The sequence below is a fragment of the Panthera onca genome, chromosome C1 (genome assembly GCF_046562875.1).
Source record: "Panthera onca isolate mPanOnc1 chromosome C1, mPanOnc1 haplotype 2, whole genome shotgun sequence".
Lineage (NCBI taxonomy): Eukaryota > Metazoa > Chordata > Mammalia > Carnivora > Felidae > Panthera > Panthera onca.
In genome coordinates, this window is record NC_138346.1 from 54,319,601 (window position 1) to 54,340,658 (window position 21,058).

General features: G+C 38.9%; 1 protein-coding gene and 1 long non-coding RNA gene across 12 annotated transcripts in view; one reads left to right on the forward strand and one right to left on the reverse strand.

The window, feature by feature from the left end:
- The window catches only part of LOC132671325 (uncharacterized), a 70,626-nt gene extending 69,063 nt beyond the window's left edge, over nt 1–1,563 (reverse strand). For 3 of the 4 annotated variants that reach the window (XR_009607047.3, XR_009607045.3, XR_014138051.1), the window contains exon 1: nt 1,380–1,563. This is a non-coding gene — a long non-coding RNA (uncharacterized LOC132671325). The remainder of the gene's footprint in view (nt 1–1,379) is intronic. The other variant, XR_009607046.2, reaches the window with a different exon arrangement.
- The window catches only part of ZNF385B (zinc finger protein 385B), a 401,094-nt gene that overhangs the window by 272,536 nt on the left and 107,500 nt on the right, over nt 1–21,058 (forward strand). The window contains exon 1 of one of the 8 annotated variants that reach the window (XM_060622001.3): nt 6,738–6,818. The exons of the other annotated variants lie outside the window; for them this stretch is intronic. The gene's annotated coding sequence lies outside the window, so the exon portion shown is untranslated. Of the gene's footprint in view, nt 1–6,737; nt 6,819–21,058 lie in introns of those variants that run through there. 8 annotated transcript variants of the gene reach the window in all.

Genomic DNA, 21,058 nt, shown 5'->3' on the forward strand with positions numbered 1-21,058 from the left:
TGATAAATACCATGTTTCAATAAGACATAAAAAAATTTTAAAAAGCAGCCCCTGTCTTCAAGGAGCTGAGAGTTCGATGGGGGACACACCTGTAAAAACTAATGCATGCAGTAAAGTAGTTTGATACTACTTTAAGGTATACAAATTTCTTTAAGGTATACAAATATACCTGACATATTGGGGGGCACCACAAGAGGAGTGGTCAGTCCTATGTAGGTTCAGGTGGTAGAAAGAAGACTGACAAGGACTTTAGAGAGAAGATGCTTGAACTGAGTTTGAATGTCATTCTGCAGATGAACAGGGCATAGAGGTGTAAGAACACAGGCCTGTGGGAGGAAGTCAGTATACAGCCTCAGGATCTAACAGATGTCCTGTCTGGCTGTAATGTAAGTATGAGATGAAATATGCAAAGGATGCCTGGAACAAATGGAGAAGGCTTTATATGACATAAGGATTCTGAATTTTGTAAGAAGCCATGCCACAAGTAGTTCTAAGCAGAACTTAAGAGCTGTTCACATTTGTGTTCTAGAAAGATCACTTTAGCAGAGTATGGCAAAGGCTTAGAGGGGGCAAAGATTAGAGGCAAGGAAGCCAGTCAGGAAGCTATCTAGAAGCACACAACAGAGATGATAAAGGTGACAGCAGAAGCTGTCGAGTGGAAGGGAAAGAACTGTAGGACATGAGGAAAGTGATTCCTCTAAAATCACTGAATGGATGAAGGGTAAGGAAGGAGGTGGAGGGACTCTAAACTCCCTTTCAGCTTTTGTCTCCCATGAGTCAATTATTCTGAGGCAGCTGGATCAAAACCTTTCAATTAAAGGAAAGATTCTCATAAACACACCTAATGAAAATATATTTTTAGAGCTTTATAAAATGGCTTATTCTGAATTCTTGCTTTTAGACTAGTGGAATATTGTGTTTTTAAACAGAACTCTATATGGTTAGTACAGAGAGAGTCAAGTGGTTAAAGTTGATTCTTTGTTCAGAAGATACACCATAGGCAAGTAAATTGATACTGTTAAGTCACCCTGAATCGTGCGGTATGCTGTGAAGAGGCAAAAACATTCCGGTTGTGCTTACATTCAGAAATTCTATGAGGTAGCTTAATATAAACACCCACGAGACTCTGAGAGCCAGAAATAAGAATAGAGCCTATAAGCAATATCCACAGCTAACCTGAAGTCAGAACTCATGCTTAAAACTCCTCTTACCCATCCCCACTCACCTTTTTGACTCGGGGTGTGTTTGTCACTTATTCTACCATAAGCACTGTCTTTACATCATTCTAATGCTTTCTACACTTTTCTTGAAAGTTTCTCTCCTTGATCCCATCCCATCCACTCCAGCCCCCTGTAAGTTGGCTACCACCCAGAACATACCAGTAAGATGTTTCTTGCAAAGACCACCATGTCTTCCGAATTGCCAGCTCCATTGGCCATGTCTCACTCCTCATCTGATCTGACCTTTATGCCGTGTTTATGAAACTCTCACTGTGACATCACAATCACTCTTGTTCTCCCTCACCTCTGTCCATGCTGCCACTATCAGGCCCATGGGTTCTTCCTTTCAGCTCTACACTCTCCCTGGGTCATGTCATGCACACATGCAGCTTCTTGATACAGATGGTGTTCATTCTCTGGCCGGAGTCATGTCCCTGTGTTCCATAAATGAAAATTTAACTTTTTATTTTTATTTTTTTTTATGTTTATTTATTTTTGAGACAGAGAGAGACAGAGCATGAATGGGGGAGGGTCAGAGAGAGAGGGAGACACAGAATCCAAAGCAGGCTCCAGGCTCTGAGCTGTCAGCACAGAGCCCGATGCGGGGCTCGAACCCACAGACCGCGAGATCATAACCTGAGCCGAAGTCGGACGCCCAACTGACTGAGCCACCCAGGCGCCCCGAAAATTTAACTTTCTATTGGACACCTTCGCCTCCTTGTCCCTCAGGCAACTCAAATTCAACACATCCAACGCTGAATTCCTTCTTCCCCCAAATGTTTGCCTTTTCTGATTACAGTCTCATCTTGTGACAACTAGACCCCTGTATTCCTCTGTGGGCATGTACAACTTTTCGTAACTCCCTCTACTGCACACCTCCCCATTCCAAACATGCTCAACTACCTTTATTCTGCCAGATGTCTTGCACTCATTATAAACTCTGAGTCTGTGCACATGCTTAGAAGGCCTTCTTGATACATATAAAAACACATACAGTCATTTACTTCATCTGGCTGCATTTTACTGAAATTTCAAGCCGCTGTTAAGGATTTACTTTCTCCAGAAAACTTTTCTGGCCCAGACCTCTGTTGTAGGTGACCATATTTTGAAGTTTTATGGTGGCTTTTACTCTTTTGTAGTAGTTCTCAATAAGGTGTGGGGGAGGGGAAGACATAGGAGATAGAAAGGTGCTTTGCCCCGCAAAGGACATTTGACAAGTGACATGTGACATGTGAAAGTGTCTGGAGACACTTCTGGTTATAACAAAGGATTGGGGTGCTACCAATATGCAGTAAGTAGAGGCTAGGGATGGTGCTAACTATCCTCCAGTGCATAGATGCCCACAACAAAAAATCATCCCGTACAAAATGTCATTAGTGCTGAACTTGAAAAACTTTATTCTGTTCTAATTCCATATTTCTTTTTCCATTTCTCTCATTAAATTATAAGCTTTTGGAGAACATGGACTGTGTCTTATTCAACATTATATATGTAGGAAGTAACAGGTTGTTCAGCATAGTAGATGCCCTGTATGAGTGCATAAGTAGGTGAGTAGATGGATGGATGGTTTGAATGGCTTCCCATTCTAGCCCAGAAAAAAAATCTATAGTTATATGTAGGCTGAGGACAATAAGTTTGATGTGTCACTCCTGAAGTCACCCTGATGCCACTTCTACTCTTTGAGATGTTGATCATGGAGAGAAGTGGGAAGATTCAAACTATGGATGCGTGTTTCTGTTTTGTTGTGTATTTAAGTATATGTCACTTTATTTAAATGTCTTTTATTGGTGAGTGAATTAAAACAATATATGTGTTTATACCCATTGCTAGTAATCAACAAAGGTCTGGGCACATATGATAAACAAGACATTTTAGCATGCTGTGATGAGAAAACATGGTTTGATTTAAATTCTGGTTTCATTCTGGGGCACCTCGGTGGCTCAGTCGGTTAAGCATCCGACTTCAGCTCAGGTCATGATCTCACAGTTCGTGGGTTCAAGCCCCGCATCAGGGTCTGTTCTGACAGCTCAGACCTTGGGGCCTGCTGGGGATTCTGTGTCTCCCTCTCTCTCTTCCCCTCCTGCCCCCGTCTCTCAGAAAAAAGTAAACATTAAAAGAAAGTTAAATTCTGGTTTTGTTCTAATACTGAGCTTTGTAAACCTAAACATGAGTTTTATTGTCATTGATCTTTAATTTTTTCAACTTTGTTTTGTTTTGATAATGACATGAACTAAATCATATAAAGTACATGGTACATAGTGCTCTCAATAAATCTGACATCCCTCTGCCTCTTCTCCAAACTACCTCTATTAAGAATTGCATTCGACTTAGAAACAGAGCCCTGAAAATCATTGCTTAAACAGATAGTTTTTTTTTCCCCCAGAAAATAAGTCTGGAGGTCTGCAGTCCAGGGTTTGTATGATGTTTAAGGAATCCAGGCTCCTTTTAGCTTAATACTTACCAATGCTAAAGTATGGCCCTGATATTCAAAATGCATGCTAGAGTACCAGTCACCAATGCTGTGTGCCAAGCAGCAGATTAGAGGACAGAGTGAGGATGGTGATGATCTGTCTCTTTTAAAGAGAAAACAGAATACATTCTTTTATTTTAAGTTTATTTATTTTGAGAAAGACAGAGAGAAAGTGTGAGTGGGGGAGGGGCATAGAGAGGGTGAGTCAGAATTCGAAGCAGGTTTTGCACTGTCAGCGCAGAGCCCAGTGTGGGGCTTGGACTCACAAACCATGAGATCATGACCTGAGCCAAAGTCAGACACTTAACCCACTGAGCCACGCAGGTACCCCCAAAATACATTCTGACACAGTAAGAGTGCTTATGTGTAAATTGTTTAACACCTAGTATCTTGAATATAAAGGACAGAGGGGCCCCTGGGTGGTTCAGTCAGTTAAGCATCCAACTTTGTCTCAGGTCATGATCTTGGGGTTTGTGACTTCAGTCCCCACATCGGGCTCTCTGCTGTCAGTGCAGAGCCCACTTTGGATCCTCTGTCCCACCCCGCTCTCTCTGGCCCTCCCCCATGCTCTTCCTCTTTCAAAAATAAACATTAAATAAACAAACAAACAAATGACAGAAATGTAGCACTTAAGAATTCATTTTACCTTTCTATACCTAACGTTATTTTATTACCTCTAAGTCATGTGCATGTGTGTATGTTGTGTGTGTGTGTGTTCCCAAATAAATTTACTATATTTTAATACAGACTTACAGAAATGGAGCTCATCCTGGTAGCAAAAAGCACACCCAAAATTTTTCCATAAACAAAATCAGGAATCCTTAGATCAGGGTTAACATGACTAGTGATAAGTCATATTGCTATCATTTATCCCATTTATCATTGGTTTGAAGTGATGAAAAGGGCACTTTACCTTTGTGATATTCTTTAAAAAGAAAAAAAAAAAACCCAAACTCCAATTCAATTATGAAAAAAAAATTAGACAACCCCAAATTGAGGGACATTCATAAAATACCTCCTCAAACTTGTCAAGGCCATGATAACAAAGGAACAACTGAGAAACTGTCACAGACTAGAGGAGGCTAAGGAAGCTTGAGGCATAAATGTGATGTGCTAGTCTGAGATTGGACCTTGGACAGAGGAAGGACATTAGTTTAAACACACACACACACATACACAACCAAGAAAAAACAAACAAACAAAAACTATAAGAGGCACATTAGAGGAAACTGGGTGAGGAGTATATAGGAACTCTCTGTATCATCTTTATAATTTTTCCATAAATTTTAAAAGTATTCCAAAACGTGGCACCTCAGTGGCTCAGTCGGTTAAGCATCTGACTCTGATTTTGGCTCAGGTCATCATCTTAAGGTTCATGGGATCAAGCCCTGTGTCAGGCTCAGCACTAACAATGCAGAGCCTGCTTGGAATTCTCTCTCCTCTCTCGGTCCCTGCCTAGCTCCCATGCACCCACACTCTGCTCGCCTTCTCTCTTGGTCCCTGCCTAGCTCACATGCACGCACACTCTGTCTCTCCCAAATAAACTTCAAAACAATAAAAAATTTAAAAAATAGGGGTGCCTGGGTGGCTCAGTCGGTTAAGTGTCCAACTTCATTCAGCTCAGGTCATGATCTCACAGTTGGTGAGTTCGAGCCCCAGGTCGGGCTCTGTGCTGACAGCTCAGAGCCTGGAGCCTGCTTCAGATTCTGTGTCTCCCTCTCTCTCTGCCCCTCCCCCAGCGGCACTAGGCACTCTGTGTGTGTGTGTGTGTGTGTGTGTCTCAAAAATAAATAAACATTAAATAAAATAAAGTAAAAAAATAAAACTACTCCAAAAATGTTTATTTTAAAAAATATGAATTACTGGCACACATCGAAAGCCTGTTATGTTCATTTGTGTAGGACATTACCTACAACTGATACATTTGAGAACAATCTCCACCTTTGTCTAGTTTGTTTCCTGCTGTTTCCCCAGTGTCTAAAGAAGTACCTGACATAGACTAGGCACTCAGTAAATGTTGTTAAAAGTTGTTAAAAGTTGAATGAATGCACATATGGTTCCTTCTGAGAATGAATTTATGTGTTAACATAAGGGTAACATCAGGAAAGAAAATGCATACCAGAAAAACCTCTGATCTGTTTCTGAGTTATTGTGATTTTTCAGTATATTATTTTGTAAATTGTTAGAGCATTCTTACTAGTCCTCTACCTCATAGTCCAGGAGAATCAGCATACTTTTTGTCTATAATTTTTCTAATGGAACATTTTTTGAGGGGTAGGTCCTGGAGGAGTTGGTAACTGTCAGACACTTTATTAGAAATAAAGGGGTTTGTAGCACTGATTCTAATTCAAGGAAACCGAAACCTTTTTATAATCCTATCAGATTAATAGATCAGGGATTAGAAAGCTGCACAACACTAATTTTCTATAAATTAGTAATTTTCTCTCTATTAGTATAAAAAAGAACTAATGGGAAAGGCACTTGATTAAAATCCCAGCCTTACCACTTACCACCTGTGTGATTATAAAAAAGTTCTTCAATCCCTCTAAACCTTAATTCCCTGTTAAAACTGGGATAGTCGTACCTCACAAGATATATGCAGTCCTCTATTAATGAAAATACAGGATAGATTGCTGTAACAACAGCCCAAGGACACAGTAGTTTTCTCAAGGCAAATGCTTGTTTCTGCCTCATCTAACAACCCAGAAATGGTATAAAGGCTTTTGGGGAAGCCTCCATCCTGTTGCTTAGCCGTCTCTGATCTGCATTCCTTTTATTGCATGCTCAAGTCTCCACCACTTCCACATTCCAGGCCACCAGAGGGAGGAAAGCTAGAGGAAACATACCTTTCTTTCTAAGGGAATGACCCGGAAGTTATCACTTCAACTCCTATCTCATTGGCCAGAACTTAGTCATGTGGCCCCAGCTAGCTGCAAGGGAACCTGGGAAATGTTTTCTTTATCTGGGAAGCAGTTTGCTAAACTAATACTTCAGGTATCATGCAGAGTAGCAAGAAAACTAGCAGAGCCTTCCTTAAGCACCTGGAATAGTGCCTCACATGGAATGAATGCTCACCAAATGATATTTTCTTTAAATCATCTGGAAGGTGATTAGTGTGAAAGGAGAAGGTAAGTGGAAACATTTTCTCAACTATGCATTACTTAGATTTTAGGATAGATCCTCCTGGGAAGCTGTGTTTACATTTGAAAACTTGCCTATCTTCTTGTAAACTAAAACACAACTCCCAAGAAATGAGGTTTATATCATCCTAAGGAAAATAAGCTGCAGAAGTAATAATTCAATGTGTACTTGTTTTTATATTTAATGGCTTCAGCTCACTACCCTTCTAGCTGAGGAAACTCTGGTAGATTAATTTAGAAGTAGCTGTGCTCTGGTGAAAAGGGGAAGATGCAAAGTGAACTATGCTAGTCATTTTTAATGTAGAAATTCCTTTGTTTGCTCAGTTGTAATTTTGTTCATCAGAATTTTTCCACTGTTTACTCTTTTCATGGAGTCAGTTTCAAGCTTTTGGCAATAATTTATATTTACAGACATGGGACTGCATCTTTGGAAATTTTTTCATTTTTCTACTGGTTTGGTTTGATTGTTTTCCTGAGGATATTTAGTATAATCTGCTGAACTTGGACAGTTTTATTCTAGGCAAAGCAGTTTATACTGAGCCCCATTTATGCTAAGCCTGCCTAGGACATTTTTACATTCCATGGGTCCTAACTGTAGGTTTTCAGCCCCTCATGTGATCTAACAGGCCACACGGCCATCCAGCTGGCAGCTGGACAGGACTCAGATGGCCCTGCTTTTTGGTGACATTGGTAACATGAGGGGTGAACATGATACTGGTTATACTGGTTGGCTTGGGCTGCCATAGCAAAATATCATAGACCAGGTCCCCTAAACAACAAATATTTATTTCTCTCAGTCCTGGAGACTGGGAAGTCCAATGTAAAAGTTCTTGCCAAGTCAGTTTCTGGTGAGAACTTTCTTCCTGGTTTGTAGGTAGTTGCCTCCTCTCTGTGTCCTCACATGGCAGAGAGAGAGTACTCTGGTATCTCTTCCCCTTCTTGTAAGGTTATCAGCCCTATTGGATTAGGGCCCCACCCTTATGACCTTATTTAACTATCACTGTAACTATCATGCCCTACCTCCAATCCATATTCACTTTGGAGGTTAGGTCTTCAACATATGAATTTTTGGAGAATAAAAACATTCAACCCTCAGAACTGACCCCCCCCTTTCATTTATCATGGTACCCACAAAGGGTGAATGTTTTTTCTGATTGCCCTGTGCCACCCTGGGCAACCTACTTAAAAGCTGCTACAGTAAAAAATTGCTCTGGTGGCTTCCTAAAGTCTCTTTCTCGAGTGAAATATTTGGTTTAATGTCATCGTTTGGCCCCACAAAATGCCTTGGGGATTGTAAAATGTTAAGGTATTACAATGTAATAAAGTGTTATTTGTAGAGCACTCTACAGTTTTCTTGCCTACATTATCTCTTGAATCCTCATGGTAACTCTGGAGGGATGGTTGGGATATATTATTGGCTCTATTTTATATATTAGAAAATTGATTGCCACTGAGACTTCATTCCAGGCCTTCCAATTTCTAATCTATAGCAGACCATATATGAGCTGGAGTTTGGCTCTGGAGTCACTGAAGTTTGGTTTCAATCTAAGTTTTGTCGCTTATTAACAGTAAGTGGGAAAATTACTTAACTCTCTAAAATTTCTCAATCTTCTCTGTGACATGAAAATTAGAGTACACCTCACAGGTTTCTAATGAAAAGTAAATTATGTAATGCATAGAAATTATTTAGCATAACACCCACTGCACAGAAAATTGTTCAAAATTGTTGGTTATTATTTTTTAAGCACATATCAAATCCTATTGCATTGAGTTTAACTGTCAAACCAAATTTATACATTTTTTGGACTTGAAGATAAAATATTATTCAAATTATGTAGACTATTGTACACAAGCTTATAAGTGTTATAAAATTCATAATATGAGATATGAGCACCTTAACTGTCACCTGAATATCTATCTCTGTGTGTGTATATTCATTCTTGCCTGGTCAAGCGACAGATTAACACAGTTAATAATTAGCAGATATTTTAAACTCTACCAGTTACACTTTAAGCAAGCCAATGGGATTTTTTATCTGACTTTGGTTTGAGGTCATTACATGCTCACTAATAAAGTAAACTGAGTTTGGAATTCTTGTTTTTTCATTTCATACCAGTAAGCCAATAACACTCAACATATGCTAATAATTGTGATTAAAAGAACATTAAAGAAGCAAAGCTTTAGCTGCTTGAAATTTGGTATACAGAAAAGTACAGTTATTTGCAGTTCTCCAAATTATCTAGGAAATAATTTCTACCAAAATACATATTTTCCTATGAGTCTGATTCTAAAAGTCTAACATAAGAGGTGATTGTCACATAAGCTATGTCAACCATAACGACTGGGAAGTAGTCTGCCACTACTGTGCCCAGATTTGTCGGGTAATCTAATGTGTATGTGGGGATAAATTAATAATACATACCTTAATTTGTCTTGCACATTAATCCTGATTCTCAAATGGAATAGTTAATTACAGAATTTCATACATTTCTAGATTTAATATGTACATGTGATTGTGGATATACGAGTGAGTAAGGGAATGTTCTTATTCAGATCATTAGTTCTGGTTGAAGTTTCATGCGAGAGGTCAAATAAGCTTTTCTCAGGTAGGAGAAACTGTGCCAAACCTGGAGTTAAGATACTTTGGAGCAAAGTGCATTAGCATTGTAAATGTCATTAACTCTGATTTGCTGAACAAACAATGAAAGGCCAATGTGACTTTCAGCCTTCAGGAACACGGTCTAGTGACTTTGAAATGTAAAAGAACTACTTCCCACTAAGTACATGGGTTAGTAAATTCTGAACTGTCTTGATTGGAAATTAATAATACTAATGACTTGAGTTGACCCTAAATAGTTCTCAGCATCTGGGCAAAGCAACTATGAATATATGGATGAGTAAGGTATCTGGTAGCATAAAATTATTTTCTTTTTATGCCTCATAATGGTCTCAGTGTGACTACTCATATGGACAGACACTGACACATACCCTCTGATGGTTTTGATTTGAGAAGGGAAGATGACTATGCTATGACAGTTTGCTTTGTTATACCTGTTACAGTTTTAATATATGGTTTAAGTTGTAGTATGTACTCAGAAAGGAGAGTTACACATTACCTTGTATAGAACTCATTCACTACCTTTGTCCCATATGTTTCTTTTGTTTTCCCTAGTAGATTCTGGAGAACAAGGATCATGTCTCACTCAGGATAAACACAGGACCTGGCTCATGATAGATGCATAAGAAATATTTGAATGAATGCATGAATGTATTTGAACTAATAAGTGAGTCTATGATACTTAAATGTGCAACACATAAATATGAACATGTATGAAGAGTTTTATCCATGTACATATGGACGCATACCCAGACACACACATGCACACACACACATCCCATATTCAGAGTACTGTAACTAGTTAAAGAAAGTAATGTCTAAGGTATCTAGCCAACAGCAATACCATATAAACATGTAATTAAATAATGAGTAATTGTCAAAACAGAAAAAAATTAATAATTTATTTTTTTAATGTTTTAATGTTTATTCATTTTTGAGAGGAAGAGAGAATGCACAAAGTGGAGCAGGAGCATAGAGAGAGGAAAACACAGAAACTAAAGCAGGCTCCAGGGTCTGAGCTGTCAGCACAGAGCTGGATGCGGGGCTCGAACTCACGAACCACGAGATCATGACCAGAGCCAAAGTTGGACACTTAACCAACTGAACCATCCAGTTGCCCCCCAAAAATTAATAATTTCTTAATAGACATATATCAGTTTAAAAACATTATCAGGGTTACAAAATCAGCCCAAGAAACTCACAGAAGCATACTAACATCCGTTCACGGCCACCAATTATTTGGTGTGTGTGTGTGTGTGTGTGTGTGTGTGTGTGTGTGTGTTGTGTGCGCGTGCAGGTGTGAGTGCGTGTGCACTTTTTTTGTTTCTTAAACAAAGACAGTCACTACAGCCCAAAAAGCAATTATTTTATTCATTGTTTTATCTTACTGTGGGCAGAAGTAGTATTCATCTTAGTAATTTACTAAAAACACTGAAACATAATGATCCAAACTTTTGTTAAAAAACAATTATTATTTTTTTCTAGTAAGAAGTTATACAACTTACAAGGTTTTAATAAACCCTTAAATTAACCTGATTTTTTCCCTCAAGATCAGTAGTTATAAAAGAGCACAGGTCTAGTTGCCACATTTTCTACTAGAAATATACTGATATACACAGGCAAAGTTTCTATTTAGAGAAGATACCAGCTCTGCATAATTAGAGAATTATAGTAAATTGTCTTACAGATGGAAAGGATGTACATGTATACTTTTGGCACTTGTTATTAGAGAAACTTTGTTTCACTATGAGATTTTTTATATCTGATATATAATCAACTTTATATTATCTACTCTAATGAGAACCAGAAGTAGCTTAAAATGGAAAAAAGAAATTATTCCAAGATCTCATCTGAGAAGGCAGCTTTGGCTTACTTCCCCACTAATATTGACCTTAAAAAACAAGATCTCTTCAATCCAACTGGGCCTGCGTAGTCTGCTTTTTGTCTCATGGAGTATTCTGAAGGCCTCAAAGAAAGTCTTAGGTTTTACGCTAGTAACCCAATGTTAATAGGGCTTCTCCTCCATGTCATTTGTAGGTAATCGTTGTAGGTAATGATTACTCTTTACTGCCTCAGTGTATTTTTATATACAGTTTTCTCCTGGATTCTATATTCTCATGTGAAGAATGCTTGAAGCCATCTGTTAAGAGCTTTTCCTCAAACCCTCTCCACTAGCAAAAGGACCAGGCTTTATCACAACACACTTAATTATTAATACCTCAATCAGGAAGGCAAACATACTAGTGAGCAGAGATTACTAGAACAAGATAGTCAGTTGAACTTACTCTATATTTGTTGAACTGCCTGAATTTTTAAGCCTATCATGGATATAGAATTAGAACTGGGATCCAAACATCTCCTGCCTCCTGCCCTCTTCCCTGAATTATAACTCCGTGTAATCACAGTATCTCTTTGCCACCAATTTTCTCTAAAATTGTTATAGAATATTTGAGTCATTATGTTTGGTAGTTGTTAAATAAATATTTGCCTAGAACTAGACATACCTAAAATAAAGTGTGTGTGTGTGTGTGTGTGTGTGTGTGTAACTAGACATACCTAAAATAAAGTGTGTGTGTATGTGTGCGTGTGTATATATATACATATAATATTTAGATATTTAGAATATTTAGAATAAAGTGTATTAAGTATGGTGATATGGAATGTAGATATGATGGGAACACAGTGGAGGAATACTTTACCCAGTCTGAGTTAGTCAAAGAGAGGCTTCCTCTCTTAAAAAAAATGCATAGAAATAGGCAGATGAAGTGGGGGAGGAGAGAAAAGGGTCAGTAGGAGAGAAATCAGAGGTGAGAAATTGCATGACGTATACAGGTAGCTATAAACAGATGTGTGTTGCTAATGCAGTGTTTGAAACAGGGATGGTGAGAAGAGAAACTCACATGGTAGTTAGGGGTCTCATCTTGGAAGGCCATGTTAGCCACATGAGTGTAAGTTTGATGATGAAGGCAAAGTTCCATGGGCATGGAGACCCTGCTGGTCTTGTTCATTCCATGTTCCCAACATGGTACATTTATCTGACACACAGGTCCTGGTCCTCAGCAGAGGTTTTTTGAGTAGATGAAATGAAATAGAATGAAAAAAAAAAAGGATTTAAGTGGAAGATTTGTGTGGATCAGTTTAGATTTTTGGCAATTTGTTCTAGCAGCAGCCTTAGAGGTGGAGCCAAGGAGAATAAATGTGGAGTGAAGGAGACCAGTAATGATGGGAAAAGGTGAGGATCTGAAGTAGGGCAGTGGTCAGTCACAGGGATGAATTTGAGACATATTGGAAGACTAAATATGTCGGACCTGGTGTTTGTGTGGCTGTGTGGCTGTGAGAAAAAAAGGAAAGGTAGGAGGCCTGTGTTATGGTAGTTGCCATCATTTAATTTAAAGAATACTAGGAGAAGAGTTGTCTAAGGGAAGAATCAATTTCAAGTTTTTCTGAAAACATATTAGAATTTAAATTTCTTTCCACTTTTGCTTTAAAAAATGAACCCATGGATAAATTCTAACAGGTTTTCAACTAAGATCTTCTAGAACTTTAAATTTTTCAAATATTTTGTGGGTATTGTATTAGCATTAGGTGAGAACATAATCTAAAAGCATGGGCACCTCTCCTTTAAAAGACTTTTCTGATAACACCAAAACATTTTGGCATAATTAGTTACCACTTTTTTTTAAATTTTTTTTAACATTTATTCATTTTTGAGAGACAGCACAAGCTGGGGAGGGGCAGAGAGAGAGGGAGACACAGAATCTGAAGCAGGCTCCAGGCTCCGAGCTGTCAGCACAGAGCCCCATGCAGGGTTCGTGGGGCTTGAACTCACAAACTGCAAGATCATGCCCAGAGCTGAAGTGGGACGCTAGACCGACTGAGCCACCCAGGTGCCCCACCACTTTTTCTTTACATACAAATTTTAGTAGAGAGAGAAAAATGTTAATTGTTCGTTCTTTCCTCCCTTTTGCTTTCCTTCCCCCACCCCCATATTCCTCCTCTGAGTTGAGCATTCTGCAGTGAACAGGGGGTGGAATCAGCCCCCACATGGAGCTTCACTCAGAGTGGCCTTTGAAAGCTTCTCCACTTTGCAAGGGAAAAGAGCAATGCTTAGAGGCCAAGGAGAATTCCAAATAAACAGCATTCCTACTTCTGTTTCTCAGTCTGGTTGTAACATTTGGTGAGGGGCGAAAACAAATCCAACAGAACAAAGGGCCACCCTTCATTTGAACCTAAAGTTCAAATAATGTTAAATTTAATTGTACTCAGATGGTTAAAAATATTGTTAAAATATGTAATTCTTGCACACTGAAGATTTATAAGAAGTATGGTTAATGTTCTTTCTTTCTCAGTCTTTGGCACTGGCTCTCTTCCTCTTCTAAATATATCTTTTATTATCTCAGGATATTCCTTTAGGATGAGTAACTTCATTCTCTCACATTTCAGAGTAAAATCTTTCAGCCCAAATAAGTTTGGTTCTAGACATGGTTATGGGGCATCCAGCTGGCAACCAGGATATACAAAGCTGAAGCTTGGGGCAGAAGCAGGGCTCTGTGTAGCAGTCCTTTGCAGAGACAATGCCCTGAGAAGCAGGGGTCATCCAGGGAGAGCGTGTAGAGGACCACAGAAAACCAGTGATGAAACCCAAACATCAACATACACAGAAGAGGAAGAGCAGGCCTTACAGGGACAGAGCAACTTGGTCAGAGAGGGCAGAGGAGGACCTGGAGAGACATATCTCAGGAGGCATGGCTAAAGAGAAGTTCAAGAAGGAAGGAGGCAGACAGCAAGGGAAGCAGCAAGCAAACCCACTTCTTTCTCATTAGCCTTGCCTCCTCAACCTGGCGTCTTCACAGTCCCTCTCACACGACTCTTCTGAACCACGAGGGAAGATGTTAGGTGGTCCACCATTGTTTCTGTACTTATGTTAATGATTTATGCCATGTGAAGAATACAATTTCCTCTGTGTGCAAGTATGACATTGGATTAGGCTCTTTTAACGTCACTTCCATCTAGTTTGTTTATAGGCTTTGTGGCTTTTAATGGTCTTTTCCTGTAAGGAGCTACAATTAATTTGACTATAATGTGAGTGTTTCAATAGTCATTATTTTTGTGGTTACCCGGCAGATTTCACCATTGTTTACTCGGGGATATTTTTTAGTCCACTCTGCTCCTTGTTCTGGATGTAATAGATAAATACCTTGCTCAGAGCCAAACAGAAATAGTTTAGATTCCACTTCCATGGACTTTCTACTTTGTTGTTTGCATTAAGAGAACTCCTAACAATTTTGAGAAGGATAAACAGAAAAGTTTATTTTCTTGTACAGTGTTCTGAGTAGGACAGTGCTGCCTGTCTGATTCATATCAGTTCTGGTCTGTATTTTATCCACAGAATCATGCAGTTCTGTTGTTCCCTGGATAGATGGTGGTTTAGATATGTTTCCCCCCTGCAAAATGCAGTTCACATGTAGGATTCAAACCCCTTAATCTAGGCATGAGTAGTACTTCTACTGAGGCATTCTCATTGTGTTAAGTTTTACTTGCCCATTCTTCCTAGGGAAAGATTTTGTTATCAGTCTTAAAGATCATCATAGTAAAGAAGTGATTTTAAAAAATCATTCCTTTTGGTTCACAGGTATACGGGTCTGTGTAAAGATAAAGTAAGACGGATCTAATAATACTATACTTTTTATCAAGCAAATGTCAAAACTCGCTATAAGCCTTATTTCCTATGGCATTTTGGTGAATTCCTTTTGATTCTGCTTCTTTTATTTATGAAAAAAAACTAAGATATAAAGAAATAAAGAATTTTATCCAAAGCCGCACAGGCATTAGATATGAGTAACCTTGGTAATTCTGATGCAACAACTTGACTTTTTCCTCTAAGCTTGCTTAAAATATTGATAGAGCCCTTGAAAGCTTTATCATCCACTTTTCTTTTTTTCCTCACATAGCATCGATTTCTATTTTTTTAACTTTAAAAATTCACATAGCACAATTGTTAAGAAGTTCAAAAGTAACTTTCTTAAATTTGGCTTTTCACCTAAATTTTATATTATTTTTTAAAGACCCAACTGTACTGCATATAATACAGCTAATAAATAATTCAGACAATGTTCATCAATATTGAGCAAAATGACACATTTACTTTTGAAAAGTTTGTTTTCAAAAACTGAACCGATCCTTTAGTGTCTTTTTGTTTGTTTGTTTGCTTGTTTGTTTTTGTTTTTACTTTTTCCTGGTTGCTGCTAATTCCATAAAGGATTGATAGCATATCAGTTGATGTATAGTATGGCAAAATAAAAAATAAAAATTACATTATTCCTTTTATCCAAAACTAAGTGTTATTACTTAAAATGTTCCTTCTGGTATTAATAGCCCATGTGAAATTCTTAGAGATTCAGAAGAGACTTTAACTCAGATATATGGATAAGGATTGATTTCTGTAATCAATGTACTATGAAATGCGTGTGTAAAGTCTGAGAAGATGGTAGGGAAGGATATGTACTAGCCATTCTCTACATAACTTTCTTCATCTTTAAAGGATCAACATTTATTAGGTTGACATCAAATACCCGAGAGCAAATTTTGCCGTAATGACTAAATCTGAACTTTGCTGTAGTATTTGAGATACCCCAAAATCAAATATAACTGAAAATTCTGACCCATTGTCATTTATTGAATAGTCCTGGTAACTTTTATGATAGCAAAGTGTTTTAAACAAATGATGGTATTTTACAGATGAATGAAAAATGAGAGCCTCATCTAAGGATTCCCCTTTTCATGCCTATTGCTTATCCACCCTTCCTCCTGATGGTAGAAAACAAGCAGGGCACAGTGGGAAGAGGAGGCCCCCAAAGTCTAGCACTTAGGCCCTAGACTCTCAGTCCTAGTGTGTGGCGTAGAAAGATGAAAATCAAAAGCCATTGAGTTGGAGTGGTGCTGAGGTCATCGCTCAGAAACCAAGTTTCCCTTCAAGCTTTCACCTTCATCTGCTTTCCTTCTCTGTGACTGATCCCTCCATCTACCCAGGTTGGGAGCTTTGCTTTATTTAGTCCATTGGATGTTAGCCCCATGTCCAAACATTTATTGTGTCCTATTGATTCTACCCCTTTGGCCAATCTTCTCACTGCAGCCTAACCCTCAATTTATGCTAAGATCATCTCTCACCTAGGTTGCTATAATGCCTCCTACTTGGACTCAGCACCATCAGCCCTGCTCCTCCCTCCCACCCTTTCCCCACCAGCTCCTCTTGCACATACACGTAACCCATGTTTCAACCACTGATGTTCCTAACAAAGAAATCTCATCATGTCAGGCCCTTGTTTAAAATCTGCCCTTGACTCCCCTTCAACTTTAGGTCAAGTCTGAACACATTAACATGACTTATAAGACCTGCATTGGTCTTGTTCAAGTTTACCTCTCCAGGAACATTTCTCACCCCGGAGACATACATTGGTCAAGACTGAAATTCTTTCAGTTCAGGGCACCATGCCTGCTCTAGCTGAAGGCGTGGCCTCATGTGTACTTCCCTCTACTTAAAACATACATGGAACCAGCTCCTCCTCTTCTACTTCATTCCTAACTTTTGCCTAGCTGAATCCTACTCCAGGTTTTCAGTTTAGTCCCTTACTTTTTCAAAAAAACCTAACTGGACACCCATGAAAGAGCTCCCTTAGTATAGCCAGTATTACTCCTATCATCACACTTGTCATGCTCTCTTTTAAATGCCTCTATTTTCAAGTGGACCTGTCACAGGCAGTTAGCTCCACAATGGCAGGGACTAACTGAGGGTTTCTCATCCATTGTTACATGCATAGCACCGAGTACAGTGTGTGGCTTATAATCAGCCATCATTAAATGTCAGATGATGTTTGGATAGATGGATTTCATACCAAGTCATCAGTAAAAGTAGAATGAGGAAAATAGGTACCAAAGCAGATATGGAGCCATATCAAAGGGATCCAAGGACCAGGAAGGCTGAGAAAGAACAGCACTGGCAAGTAGAAAAGCAGGCAGGCCTGCCCTGTCCTGTCCCATTGTATGCAAGGTCCGAGACAAGGATAAAAATTGATGCCCACGTTTACCTATTATAAACTATTATAAAGTTTAAAAATCAAGGCACTAAGCTGCTAAACAAAGTATATTTCATCCTTCTATCCTGACAAATATATATTCATAAAAACCTGAGAAGGCCAGGTTTTATTTTAGAATTCCCAGACATGTCAGAGTTCTGTGCCAGAACAGGGAAGCACAAAGTGGCTCCTGTCCCACTCTCTTTTTTTTTTTTTTTTTTAATCCTGGCCCAGTCCTATACTGTAGGAGTATGGACCCCCCAATCCCGGCTGCCAAGCTCTACCTATGGAAAACAGCCATTCTGGTCCCACATAGGTATTATCTGCCTCAAGGGAGAGAGGTCTAGAAGAAACCTATGTAGGTCCTGGAAGTAGTTCCAGGGCCATTTGAGGATGAACATATGGAATCCCAGATACCCAGAATGTGGCTTAGAAGTGGGGGGAGGAGAGGGTAGACACCATGTGGACCAATCCCCTTGGTCTACAGTCTGGGGAGAGGCCTGGTCAGAGAGGGTTGTGTCTAAGGATGATATTGCAAGCAGTTGACCTGGATTTATTCTGGAGCTTATACTCCTGGTGTATTCCAAGTATGTATCTGTGAGGGTGTAGCATTATCAAGAACTGTCTAATAATGTATTTTTTAAAAACCCATTCAAATACATGAATATACCTTGAAGGTTGTAGATAACATCTTTCCTAACTAACCTCTTGTTTCTACTTCAAGACCAGTCTACTTCAAGACTCTCTGTTCTGTTCTATTCTGGGAAGCAGCTAAAAACACAGTCTTTCCAGCGAAAACAGATTCTGAGTTTTGAGTTGGTTCGAGTTCTGAGTTGTCCATTTACTGGCTGTGGAGCCCTGGGCAGAGTTCTTCATCTGATGGGTGGAGGTAATAAAATCTTCCTCTAGGGTTATAGCTGAAGTACATGAGGTTAAAGTCTTTAAAAGGCTTAGCTCAAGTAAATGCTCAACAGATCATAGTGCTGTCATCATCATCATAATCACTGTCATTATTCTTACAGCTGTTATTCCTTATTGTCGGTAACTATTGCAATGACCTTGGGCAAGTCATGTAACCTCTGAGAACCTCAATTTCTTCATCCGTAAAATGAGGTCTTTGGAGCAGAGGATAACTAAAATTCTGCCCAGTTAAGAGCAGGGACTTTTTGGAGTTCTTTCTTTTTCAGTTTACATTATACCTGAACTTGACCCCAGGCTACATTGTAAATTGTTAGTGGAAGTTCCTGCTATGCATATAATATCACTAGGAGTCCTATTTTAAGCAAACCTTATATTGAAATTCTAAATCTTTCTTAAAAACTGGAAAAGTTTGGATTAAATATGCAGTTTATGAGGCAAGTATTTGCTTTACAGAAAGATTCGTTGTAGAGTTCCTTTGCTCACTGGTTCTTCTAGTACATTAAAAATCAAATTTGATTTACAAAAAGATATTCTTTGCCTGGAACTATTAAGAAACAACTATTAAGATTAAAAATCTCTGTGAATCATAGAATCCTTTGAAAATTGGTTACATCTGATTCCACTTTCCCCAAAAATGAGCATGGTTGCAAATATTTGCATAGAATTCTTGGAGAGGGGGAGTCCATGGATCCTAATTTAAGAACCCAAAACAAAAACATAAAGCAAAAACAAAGCCAACGAAAATGGAATGTGCCGAGGATACTGGAGTCATTTCTAAATGCAGACCTCCAAACACCTGGCCCTTTTCAGTTTTAGAGAAAGAGAGAATTAACATTTATTGAAGGCATACTCTGTGCCAGACACTGTGCTAAGCATTTTACATGTGTTATGATGTTCTTCTACTTGCAAACCTAAAAAAGGTAGGTATTTCTGTTGAGAAAAATGAGGTTCAGATAGTAACTCACCAAAGTGACATCTTTAGTTAATAAATAGTGGAAGCAAAATTTGAATTGGACTCTGACTCTAAAGCGACTACGACACAAGCCCTAAATTCCTTCACATCTCTTCTCAAGCTCCTAAATCTTTATAAAAGATAATCACAGAACTTCAGAGATTTCTCTTCCTTAGAGAACTTCTCACAGAGGAACGCCCTAAGCCAACTTCATGTTGACCATCACATGATCCCTTGCCCATGGTGTGTGCTGTTTCACTGGAGCTGGGCTGACTTACTTGTAGGGGTGCTAAGCTGCTGTTGGGATGGGATGCGGCAGGCAGAGAGCTGAGGGATGATGGATTCTGTTTGCTGGATGTGATTCAAAAGTTCTGATCCTCTACGTGCCCCAGTAAGGGTTTCAGCTGACATCTGTGTAAAATAGTTGTCAGCTGAGGAGCACAGAAGTGGCCTGTCAGACTCAGAATGTCCCATTTGCCAAGTCTCACATGAGAAAAGTGAAGACAGGTCTCACGGGGAAAAGAAGACCTGCTTTCCAAAAGATTTATTACATAAGGGTCATGTTGCATAACATGTGCTATGCCCAGTAGACACCACTCCTCCTTGATTCATTCATATTTTGCAAGGTAACTAATTAATCTCTTTAAAAAGGAGAGAATAGATGGAGGAGAACAAACAAAGGGCCTTATGTGAATGACAAAACAAGCTGAGTCTTCTTGGAATTCTGTCTTGGTTCTATAAGCTAATTTTGAACTTTCTTTGTAAACAGCCTGACCAAATACTGTGCAGAAATCACTGAGGTTTGTACACTTTAAGACCTTATATATCAAGGTGAGGTCTGTATCCCCATGTTCTAACCTGTCAAAACAAGAACATTCTTGGTGAGTTGGAAATAACAATCACAAATCCATTTTTGGTTTCAAGTAATTTTAGGATATGCTATCTTATCACCTCAGACTTCACAGTGTGTCCTAGAAAAGCATGCTGTTTTCACAGTGATATTAAAGGCACAGTGAGATTTGGTATTTGATTTAGATTATCCTCATGATTTCCCACATGATATAGAACTGCTTCATGAAGTCACTTGCTGCTAAGCATTTCAGACCTTTATGTGGCAGTAATGAGAAAAACAACTGCTTGGAAATGTTTAGGAGTAAAACATGCATATTTAGAAGTAGCTGACATTTGATATGTAATTTTTCTTATATGCTATGTATGATGCAAGGCATTCTCTGCCTAGCGTGAAGACAGTGCCTTCTTTTTATATCAGCAAGGCAGCATAGCATAGTGGTCAAAGTAGGGACTCTCGGACCAGACAATACGGGTTTGAACGCCAACTCTGCCCCTTACCTGCTTTGTGGTCTTGAGCAAGGTACTTAGTCTTTGTGTGCCCTGTTTTCTCATCTACAAAATGTCAGTAATAGTAAGTTCCTCCCTTGCTGTGTTAATGTGAAGATAGGGTGAATTAATATGTGCATAATGTGCTTAGAAAAGTGTTGGCATATAATAAACATTATGTTTTAGCCACTGTTACACAAATGTGTGAAGATGACTAATAAACCCTACAGTGGGTGTTAGAGGGTTCAAAAAAGAAGTTGGTTTGTCCTTCGTTCAGAATAAGGCTTTACCTGAGTTTCTTTGTATCTCTGTATTCAGAAAGCGCTAA